The sequence below is a fragment of the Petromyzon marinus genome, chromosome 19 (assembly GCF_048934315.1).
Source record: "Petromyzon marinus isolate PM22_M1 ecotype Great Lakes invasive population chromosome 19, UKy_Petmar_22M1.pri1.0, whole genome shotgun sequence".
NCBI classification, from domain to species: domain Eukaryota; kingdom Metazoa; phylum Chordata; class Hyperoartia; order Petromyzontiformes; family Petromyzontidae; genus Petromyzon; species Petromyzon marinus.
Window position 1 is genome coordinate 8,966,261 of NC_133685.1, and position 11,122 is coordinate 8,977,382.

Sequence of the window (11,122 nt, forward strand, 5' to 3'; positions counted from 1 at the left end):
AACGTCACAGTTTAGTTGCGACAGCCGCAGTGATTTCAGAAAGTATTTTTCTGATTTCCCGAAAGATTTGTTAAACTATGGAATGCGTCCAGGTTTAAAATGCTTTGACTTAATGTATGACTCAGATATTGGTACGTGGTGGGCCTACCTGAGGCGTGGGCGGATCTGGAGAGCAGAAGGCAGGGCCTTTGAGCAAATAGGCAGAGCCACAGTCAGATAGTGCCACTCACTCTCACTGTGCACGCAGGGCTAGTGACCGAGTGGGCGTGGCTATGTAAAAGTGGGCGTGACTGACGGAAGAAGTGGGGCTGCCAGCTCACCCACGTGTCTCGGTTGAGCCTCCCAGCAAATGTGTGGTTGAGGGCGAGGGATGGGGAAGGGAGCTCGCTTGGCGGATTCTGCCACGAGGAACTCCTTGGGTTGGCATCGCAGAGCGAAGGTTGCTAGGCGATGTCCTCACACGTTCCTCTCACGCTTGAGGGACTTGGGCGCACTGTCTGCCCACACGCAACGGGCCTTTACAATGCAGAGCAGAGGCTGGCAACAGAGATATTGCCTGATACGGGGCAGAGATTGCCAAGTGAATATTGGTACGTAGCCCAAAACATTGGCATACGATGTTTTCTACTCGCACCATGATAGTGACGGTGTGGGGAGGACCTTCATCCAGCTGTGGATAAGTGATGGCTGCTGATATATTTTCTTCATGAGACAGTTCATTATTAAGGTGTTGAGTTTTTTTTTTACATTTTACGTGCATACTGCTGCGAGTGCAGTCCCGTAATTTCCATCTTAACGTTCCAGTTTTCGAGACTGTTAATGCATAATAATGACTCTGTTATGAATGCACAAACAAACCTAGGACATACAGTACCAGGGCGTTCTGCCATTATTGATGTTAATATTATCAGATACTCCTTAGTGCCGTGTCGTGTGAGTTATTTGCTGAAGCTTCTCTGAATTATTGTGCGTGTTTTACAAAGACCACCTAATGCTTCAATTTGACATAAATGTGGCACGTACACAGGCCACCAGACCGGGGCAGACTTTGATAAAAATTCACATTTGCTCTTTCATGACAATGTGCATATTAAATATTCATAGACATCTCAAACAGCTCTGCTGCAGCCCAGAGGCAATATTCTGCGAGCGTGACACTTAAGGCGACGAGCATGCGGGGTATAAAAAGGGGTCGCAACATTGTACGTAAATAAATATGTTAAATGTCATTTGAAAAAAATGCATTACACTGAATTTCCCCTGACTTAATACGACTTTCAAGTGCGCTCTTCTGACGCATATTAGCAACCGTGCCATATCTGCCGCTAGTGGAAGTCGGTCAATTACAACCGATATTATATGCACACAGTATGGAAGACCGAGTCTTCAACATGGGTGGAGGAATCAACGATTGAAGTTCAGTGGAATAGTAGCTGTGGCAGTAGCGATAGTAGAGTGATTAGGAGGCGACGGAGCATTTACATAAGGCCCTCATTTTCTTCGCCTCGTCCAATAACGCAAGCTGCGATACCATTGCCCGTTCAGGCCAAATCGGTGACTGTACTGATGATTCAACTGGACATCTGTGAGAAAGAGCTTTATAGCTCATCGGATTTCTCCAATATCAATACGTATTCTGATTGTAATTGATATTGAATAAACTGATCTACAGTTGTCACTGTCTCGCTGCTCTCGTTGATCGTCACATTTGCTCAACGTATTGACTTTAGACAATGCAGTTCTTCAGGAACTGGTGGTTTTGCATTTTAGCAAGGCTGAGACCCTCTATTTGGTGTTCGTCTGGGTGGTGATCACTGTCTTCTTAATTTGAAAATGAATGTGTTGTCCAAACTGTAACGCAACAAGGCATCATGGGAGCAACGCACAGCCCCCGACATTCCCTCTCGGAGCAACTGTTCGTCAAGTCTATTTGCTTAAGCAGGTGAGAACTCAAGAGGGCAGGGTAGCTTCATTTGCAAGAGATACCGGTTGCTACAACTAAGTGTGCAATACTTGTTCATTATCAGCCAAACAAACACGCTCCGCTTTTCATCGCTATTGATTTTTCTTAAAGTGGTCTTAAATTATGTATAATGTTTTTTTATGGCAAGCTTTTTTTTAAAAAGAGGTTATTTTTACAATCCATATGAAACCCAATTCAAGCTTTTCACGGTGAAATGAACAACTCAAGATTGTGGGTCGGATTTGTGGTGGGGGGGGGGGTCTACAAGAGATTGATTTTAATCAAAATCAGGTTGGTGGAGTGAAAGCACTTGACCTCATTACTTTTGGGTCTTTGAAGAAACCTGTCAATCCCAGCTGTTCCAATTCACTCTTACATTGACAAAGGTCCTTGCAAGAGTGAGCTTGCAAGGAAGGACCTTTTGGCGTTCTCTGGTCTGACACTGGTGAGACTAGGTCCATAAAGAGAGCTGTCACTGGTGTAGGCCAATCCGTTTCAAAGATGCATATATAATTATCAGAGCATGTTTGTTTGCATGTTCACCACAATTACGTGTGGTTAATGCAGACTTGGTTCCTTGCAAAGTGTATCTATTTGATGTTCGAACATCTGAAGACCTGTTTTATTGCCAGAAAGGGTAAAACCTATTCTTATTTTTCATATTTTGAAACTGGTCAAAAAGGTCCCATGATAAGAGTGAGCTGTTGTGAGACAACACAGTGGAACTATTAGCGTTCTCCAAACCCACAATTTGTCCTACTGGCGTTCTTATAACATTATACTGCTATTAAACATAATCTCTGCCTCGAGTATTCTGGACGGCTACTGCCTGGACTCTTCTCTACCCCAACTGTAACTCAATTGGCAGTGGCTGCGGCCCGTTGCCACCAAAACTAGCTGCATAACTGGCTACACGAGAAATTTGAGGATACTTCAGCACGCTGGTCATTGCGGGTTGGAGAAGATTGGGTGTGGGAGTAGGACCTGTTCAGATATCACTGGGATGCCATGGCGGCGACATGTTAACTGCCTCGCCTGGTATACAGGAGGTCGTGGGTTCGATCCTGACCCAGACGCCTGCTGTATATTTGGAGTTGGCGTGTCTCTCTCTTTCCCCGTGGTCGCGTGGATTTTTCTCCGGTTCCTCCGGCTTTTCCCTCCACATTTTTTAGAATCAACATCACGCGTTTAAAGTATTTGGCTGTTATAAAGTATTTTCCATACGTTAAGCCCCTTCATTGAGCTATCATTTTAGCCGGGTTGCTTCTGAAACAGAGCTTTATAGCTCAGTGAGCCTAACCTGGTGAAACATAGTTTAGTTTAATTGATACTAATGTTAGCCGTGGCTGGAATTCAGAGTCGGATCACCAGATTAATAGTGCTAACCATTGCACCCCCCCCCCCCTACGGTGTTACAGTGTTCATAAAACGGACCGCTTATAGGAAACGCCATGAAAACGCATAAGTAATGTAAACTCCTACTATTAAACCCTGACCCACCTCGGAGTACATATTCTATACACATTGTGTAGTTTACTCCTTCTCTCGTGTGCCCGTTGGTCTAGAGATCTCTGCTCCCTGGTGTCTACATTGCTGGCTCTGTCCGTGTTTTCATGCCCTTGCTTAAGATCCGTTATCTTCCTCTACGTATGACTCTCTTCCGCACGACGAAATTGTCTTCTGTGCGATTATTCATTCTACACTGACGCCATCCTCTCATCACTGACACATACCCGCGTCTCCCCACCCTCTCCCCTGTACTTGCCTTCGCCACTTTACACACGTGCCATCCCGTTCTCACACAGCTTCTTGGGGGGGGGGGGGGTGTTTGCATTTAGGCGCTTTATGGAATGAACGCCTCCAACCAAATCACCCGGAATTCGACTGATTCTGTCAGGTTTTGGCAGCTAAGCAGGATATATTGAGCCTGAATAAGTACATTGATGGCTGACCATGAAATAAAACAGTTGCTGCAGGGTTGCTTGCCGACGGCAGCGCAGACAAACACATTGTCGTGGTGTACTGTGCTCCAGTGTCTTCGCTCACCAACATCCAACCGACACCGACCAGTGCGGTGAAGTATGGTCACATGACCCCCGCTAGAAGCACGGTTTGGGGAGGCCCTCGTCCAGCAGTGGATTGACAAAACGGGCTCTACATGTATATGTAATGGATGAGGCAGCTGGTTTGGCCGGGGCAGCTACATCGTAGATGACGGAATACCAACTTCCCCAAACGCAAAGCTCCCATAGAGAGTCATGGGGCATCGTCACTATCACTAGTGAAGTCAATTGTTTTGTTTGCTTACATGCACGGCACCTCTCTGGCACCAATCTGCAACTCTAAAGCTCCAGAGAGATATCGTCATCTTCACGAGATCCTGATAGGTGAAACTCCTCACCGCGTCCTCAAATGACTTGACTTATTTATTGGCACAGTTGTATGGGCTATTCCCTTTCGGGGGGTGTGTACGACACCGTTGGATGCACAGTGAGACAATGTAGGCAGCCGGGCATATAGCGAGCATGCCTCAGCCGGTTTTAGCAGCCTTGGGTTTTGTCCTTTTAAAATTCGGATTGTGACAGGCACGGGGCATAGGGGTAATTTTGGTAATCACAGAAGGAATACCAAGCAGATGTGAATCCCGTGGCCTATAGCCCCCGTCAAGGATGTCCGAGGCAGGTAAGAGATGCACTGACAGGAGTCGAGACCTGCATTTTGTGTTGCGTATTCCCAGATTCACGGCTAATGAGATGTTTAGCCTCCACGACTTAATTGAAGAGGGGGGCCTTGACCTGGCATTTATCAAAGAAAGCCGGTTGGATGATACTGCATGACTGATTTTAGGCCAGTCTCATGAGGATATTAAATACTCCAAAAATATGGGATTTGTCAGATTTGGTGGGGTTGAGAACTCATCTGAAATGTGAAGATTTACCTGGGTTCTTTCGTAGAGTGCTACAATCGCGAAGTTGTTGGACAAAACAAAATGCCAATTGTCCACAGACCACCCACATACATCAATGTGTTATTATCTGCGTTCTCTGGGCTAGGTTTAGTTAGATATTGCAATTGCTCGGTTGATGAATGTGACCGATAATAACCTGGCTCAGTGTTAAATAGATTATTTGGTATCCATGGGGTTATACTCTTTGGTTTTTTCGGTAAAGTCACGTAGGTAAAATAAATGAAAACAACTAAATTAAATCACGACGTTTCCGAGGCAACACAAGCTTCCGTCTTCAGGTGTTCAGGTGGAAACCGTCACAGCAAAATTGCTGTATCAAGTGAAGAGAGCTCTAAGATACCAAAGATTATATACAGGTTAAGGAGGGGGGGGGGGAGGAGCCAGGAATGGCTATGGGGGGGGGTTAAGCCGCCTTTTGTTAAAAGCCGCCTTTTGTTATGCTGCAGGGGGTGAGGGGGATGGAGAGGCAATGGCGAGCGGTGATTGAAAGCAAGCGCAGCCAACTGGAAGAAATGGAAATGGCTGTACAATTATAAGGCAGCTAAAGTTTGGCTTGGTTAATAACATCTTTCCAATGATTGCTCAATTTAAAACCATCCTCTCGGTTGAAGTTGTGTCTATGTTTGTATATCTGGATGGCTTCATGGACAAATCTTTGGTGGTATCCGGGAGGTTTGCAGAGTACTTTGGTATCGGAGAAAACAATATCATGAGAACCCGTTGTGTTGAAACAGTGATCAGCCACGGCCGACGAATTCATTCTGCCGTGTTTCAAATCTGATTTGTGCTCGCGAATTCGGTCAGAAATATGTCGTTTCATCTCCCCGATATAGCAGTCACCGCAGGTACAACTCAATTTGTAAACACCGGGGTACTGTAAGTCAGGAATGACATCCTTTACGGATGGGATCAGATCACGGATTTTGTGTACTGTATTGAACCGGAGCTGGATCTTGTGTTTGTTTAGAATTTTCGAAATATTTTTGGTAACGCCTGCTATGTATGGCAACGTGTTTGATGGATGGGTGTCTGGAATTTATGTGGTTTAGGAAATTGTTCAATGCTGGGAGGCCATGTGGCCAAATGACGAAAGTGTTATCCACATATCCACAGGGAAGGACGAAGGGTGGATGTCTGGATGGCGTCTGATTCAAACTTCTCCATGAAAACATTGGCTACCACTGGTGACAAGGGGGAACCCATAGGGGTACCCTCGTTTTGTTTATAAAAGGTACCATTCCAGGTAAAGTAAGTGTTGGTGAGGCAGTGCCTCACCAGCGCAGGTACATCAGGGTTGAGTCCATGTTGGACCAAGTCTTCAATTATTGTTATGGTGTCAGGCACTGGGACCTTGGTGAACAGAGAGACCACATCAAAGCTGACGAGGATATCGTAAGGAAACAGTACAATGTCCTTGACCATAGAAACCAATTGGGTTGAGTTAAGTACTGCTGAGGTGGTCTTGCCAGTCAAGGGAAGCAGAGTATCCGATAACAAACGGGCTAGTTTGTAGGTAGGAGAGTTGATCGTGGACACGATGGGCCGTAGTGGGGTACCTTCTTTATGGATCTTGGGAAGACCATAGAATCTGGGAGGTCTTGCAGCCAAGGGTTTTAGGGAGAGACGTTTGTTGGGTTCGATAATAGAAGTCGAACTAGTGATGATCTTGTTGGTTTTTGTTGTTAGGCTGTTAGTAGGATCACTTTTAATTTTGGAGTAACTCCCATCATTGAGTAGGTCCTGGATTTTGTTGTTGTTGTATGAGTTTTTATCCATAATAACAGTAGAATTGCCCTTGTCGGCCGAGAGGATGACTATTTCATCCCTCTTTTTTAAATTTGCGAGTTCAGAGCGTTCGTTTTTGCTAATGTTGCTAATGGGTTTCTTAGCATTCTTGAGAATAGTGGCTATTTCAGCTCTCGCAACGTCCGCTTGGATGTGTCCTATGCCTTTTAGGGCTACATTGACCTGAGAGATCACATCCTCTACTGGTATATGTTTAGGGGTGATAGCGAAATTTAGCCCTTTAGCCAGTACCGTTTTCAGATTATCCGGCTTAACTTAGCCCCCCCCCCCACGGCCCTTCCTGGCTCCTCCCCCCCCCCCTTAACCTGTGTATAATCTCGGGTATCTTAGAGCTCTCTTCACTTGATACAGAAATTTTGCTGTGACGGTTTCCACCTGAAGACGGAAGCTTGTGTTGCCTCCGAAACGTCGTGATTTAATTGAGTTGTTTTCATTCATTTTACCTACGTGACTTTACCGGAAAAAAACAAAGAGTATGAATTCTTGCAGTCACGGAAGATTCAAATCTAGAATCCATGGGTTTGTTGACTCGACATGTTTGTAGGCAGCACACACTTTTGTGGCGAAACACTTGATTTGGTGTTGGTCTACGTCAGGGGTGGGGAACGTCTGGCCCGCGGGCCGTGTAAGGCCCGCAAAATCATTTGGTCTGGCTCTGCCAAGGCAACCGCAGGCGGGACTCGAAATTCAATAAATCTAGGAGCAAACCTGGAAAAGCAGTTGCGAGTAGCAACATCGTGAATACCAGCTAACATCATCACACGCCTCGCCAAAGAGAAGCAGTTCCAGCCATCACATTAGGGGTGAGTTAATTAAAATGTTTGACCAAATATAACAGGCTAATTTTTAAGTTGATAATTTTGTATGGTCCGCGAATGATGTTATAAATATCCAAATGTCCCTTGGCAGAAAAAAGGTTTCCCACCCCTGGTCTACGTAGTGGAGGTAAAATTAACTACCCTATCATGAACTAATTACTATCTCCTTAATTTGAAAATGTACGTGTTTAACTGAGCTCCCGACATAAATAGGCCAAATTAAATAGGCCGAATGGGTTTTTGGGTTGCTCTTTGGGTGGTATTAACTGATCAGTGTTATTTAACCAAATGTGGATGAGCTGCCAGTTCAGTATTGTCATATACTGAGCTGAACTATCAACCAGGTGGCCCCCAGACAAACCTATATGATCCAATAGACTACAGAGCTCACCATGGTTTAATGATGAGCTGTGTAAGCTGAAACGATGGCAGGAAATGAGAGATACGAGGGTGGTGGTCCAGAATTGATAATGATTGAGAGTCCTATCGAGAATCATATCAATTATACAGGAAGGCTCTGGTTTAAGCATGGAAAGATTTCATTGCTCGGGCTACCAGCACAGCAAGGGCTCACCAAAAAAATATCTCAGGGTGGTGAATGGTCTGGTAGATCATGATTGTCTCTACAAGTTAGAAAAGTCCTCCTCGGATGGTTGTTGTACAGTTCTACGATGTATCTGATTAGAGAATCACCCAGATTAGAGACAGGATCCCACCGGTATCGCAACATAATCAGAGAGAGGTGATGAACCTCCTACCTCTCTGGTCGAGTATCTGACAGTTTTCACGTCACCAAGTCAGTACTGAACAGCTTGCGAGCGACAATTGGCAACTTATACCTGCGGCCTTCCTTGATTTTGAAACGGAAAGACTCTAATACTATTGTTATTTACCATTATAAATGCATCTTGGAGAGGGTAGATAATATGTGGCCTTGAACGAGGCACTTGGTAAATGACCCTTTAAAAATAACTTTACATTATTGATATGCCAAGTAACCCTGTCCCAGTGTTTAACCTGCCATTGTTAGGGTAGTGGAAAGTAGTGGTCACCCTGAAGGATTCCAGTTCCCGAAGAAGCTCTCAGAAAAAACAACTGGGTGTTACCCCTTCTCAATGGAAGGACACAATATCACCAAATAGCCGCAGAGACGTGCAAACTGCAAAGGAGTCTGCACGTTTTGTTGCCAATGACAAACCACCCACCCATCAACCAAAACCTCAACTAAGCATCTCGCCGCCGACTCCAGTCCCGTTCCCCCTTCTGGGATCGCGCTGCTGTCACCATCCTAAGATCTCACCCAGTTCCAAAGGAACGCTGGCGAACAGCGTGGAACAACGAAATACAATCCTGATTATAGACCTCATTCGAGAGCCAAACATCATCGCACCTCACGGCTTTGACATTCCTCCTCCGCGTCAGAACATCAACAGGCCAATGCGCACAGCTCCCTTCATACATTTAAAATTAAAGACAAGCTACAGTTGTGCGAGTGTGGCAATGCAACCGAAACTATGGACAATAAAGTACACCTCTGTGGTCTGCGCTCCTTCAACGGAGGAGGAACAGCAGAACCACACGAATTATTTCTCTCTGCTGAAGCTCTCTCGTCGTGTCAAGCGGATCTCGACATCGGCATTGATCTCCTGAACGTATTTCCATAGGCAAGAGTAGAATGGAACCACCAGGACTGTGGGACTACTGGTCGAGAGACGTTTTGCTCCCAACTTTTTTGGTATTTAGGAAAGAATATGTAAGGATCAATAGAGCTTTAAGTTCACCTAACAGTTTGGTTAAAGTGTGTGTAACCAGGAAAGCAGTTATTTCAGTAACTTATTTAAGGCCCCTTTGAAACCCATCGGTGGAAACGTGCCATAAAAAGAAACTACATACAAGTTGTGAGCTCTTGTGCTGTATATAATGTGATGAGTCAATCAAATTCAAATGCTATTTATTTATAACCACTACAATATCTGATGAAAGTGGAAAACAAAATATTAAAATGTACATATAGTTCAGTGTGGGAGAATTATGCATTATTTCACCACATCATGCTCTACTCTTGTTGAGAATTTGCAAGCAGAGTGGACACCAGACTGAAACATTCCTCCCTCCTTTGCGCCTTCCTGCGATAAAATGAGAGAGTATACTGTGTGGATGATGAAGAAAACATGGCTTGGTTCACGCTGAAGCCAACGTTAGCTTCCAAGCCATAGGGCAACATAACCCGATGCTTTGAAAATGTTTGTTGAATGAAAGCAGCTTTCAGCCAATATCGTGTGCATGATGAAAACGCTTCACTGCCATCCCAGTTAATCAAAGAGAAGTGATACGATTAACGTATATGTGGATAAAAGTGATTAAAACTCATTACAAAACTGCTCTCAACATTTCAAAGTATTTATCTTGGTACGCCGATTTACCCCACTCCATGCAGACATACTTCATAAAGAATTGGGGGTGCCACGGTGGCGAGATATTAACTACCTCGCCTGGTATACAGGAAGTAGTGGGTTCGATCACGACCCTGACGCTTGTGTATTTGGAGTTCGCATGTTCTCCCTGTGAGCGCGTGGATTTTTCTCCGGATACTCCGGTTTTTCCCTCCACATTAAACAACATGCGTTTAGACCATTTGGCTGCTCTAAATTTCCACGTGATAAGCCACTTCGTTGAGCTATCATTTGTGTTGCCTAAGTCGCTTCTGAAAAAGAGCTATATAGTTCAATGGGCCTTACCTGGTCAAAACAAAGTTACAATTGTAGTGAATTCACAATACATCTAGGGCAGCACCCTCCTGAAAACAATCTTGAGACTCACGAAGGCTTTGTGTGTAAATTGCATTATTATGTAGCATGTGAAATAGATGAATGAACTGCACGTGTGAAGAAGGCTGTCCGTGACTCTATTTGTGGTGATGCTCCCCAGGATATGAATGTAATCCAGGGCCAATGTCATTCCACGTACATACAACCTCGCCATAATTATCCCTCCCATTAACTTGATGGCGGCAGGTTATCACGCTATTAGCAAGCACACGGAGAGTTCGTAAAACAAAGGGGTCACATGCCAGAACGATGCCCAGTTGTATTTTCTGACCTAATACTGGCATTTGCTCCGGATGCAATGACGCATTAACATTGGCTGCTTAACAATGCAATTTATCGAATTGCATAAAAATCAACGTGTGTTGATTTGTACATGCTGCAGCGCATTTAGATGGCATGCGAATAACATTGCGGTCGTCGTGTTTTAACTGGACCCTCTAGTCCACGAGATATTGCGAACATACACCACGACGTGCAGAGAATCGATTCTCGAACCAGATCGCGATTAAGATTTCAGTAGCCTGGGTATTGAATGGCTGGAAATTTCAATGGCTGGCCATGGAAACGTGTACGTTGACCTTCCTCAGGTTGATTCAGGGTAAAAATGATACCTGGAATGGGGTCGTGAATGTAACGCACACTGGAAATAAAGGTGGCCGAGTGTGATGAAAGTCACACCGACTCTTCGTGTGTCCGCCTCAATAACTGCTCTCTGACAAAGCAGACAAGGACAATTCAT